The sequence below is a fragment of the Echinococcus granulosus genome (assembly GCF_000524195.1).
Source record: "Echinococcus granulosus chromosome Unknown EG_S00001, whole genome shotgun sequence".
NCBI lineage: Eukaryota > Metazoa > Platyhelminthes > Cestoda > Cyclophyllidea > Taeniidae > Echinococcus > Echinococcus granulosus.
Window position 1 is genome coordinate 263,418 of NW_020170381.1, and position 1,030 is coordinate 264,447.

Consider the following 1,030-nt stretch of genomic DNA (forward strand, 5'->3'; position numbering starts at 1 on the left):
CATTACCATTAAAGTAACCACTTCTATTTATTTTGTAAAATAATTGTAAGGTTTTGGAAAATAAGTCACTGAGACAAACATGTAAATAATCTTGCATTAAGACACGATTTAGAGCATGAGTTCTAGCAGTCTTTCGTAACGAATGGATAACATATATGCATCATGCGAGAAGCTGAGAAATTGATTTTTCGGTATACAAGACCGAGAAGCTCATCCATAGCGCAGTTCATCGTAATTCGTCCGCACAAATTAAGAAGTAGTTCTGCTACCAGGGTTATTTTGTGACGAATTTTGAAGTTTTTAGTGAAGTTTACTTCCCGGCGGATGGAGGTTATAGCGCCCGAAGTCTTCCCTAAAGTAGTAACAAACCAAAGTTCTATGAAGTACACGAATCACTAACGTGCACAACATCAGGCAGGCTACTAGCGTGGTTTGAAGGTCACGACGCAGGGGGGGCTTACAATCTGCGCATACTATAAAATCCACACAGTTGTAAAATGCGGAACACCACTAAAAAGCGATTAGATAAATCCGGGGTCTTGGTGGCCATATCAGACATTTGGGCACGTAAAGAAATGTGGTACATATTCTTGCTTCTCTTTCGAAATTTTCAACCATTTAAAGTGGGCACCAAAGTATGAGAACTTTCAGGGTTTCAGTACTTAAATTAATGATGAGATTGTAATTCAACTGCTAAAGTATATCACTATCAACTATCACGCATATGATAGTTGGTTGTATACGTACGATTTTTGCTCAGTCATATTCATTTTGGCATAATGAAGACAATTTCCCAATTGCTTGGTAGAAATTCAGATAATGCTTACATTTACTAGCTATATCATAACAGTGTTTGTATTCACAAGTCTATAATGCACGTTCTTTTGATTGTGAATTTTTAGTAAGAAGCGGTCAATATGTAGGAGACTCGTGGCTGGACAGAAGCCACCAACTCCTAAAGAGGGAATGGATCGTGAATCCACAAACATTTGACTCTCTGTACACTTTTATAACACTTGTCCGAGTAGGG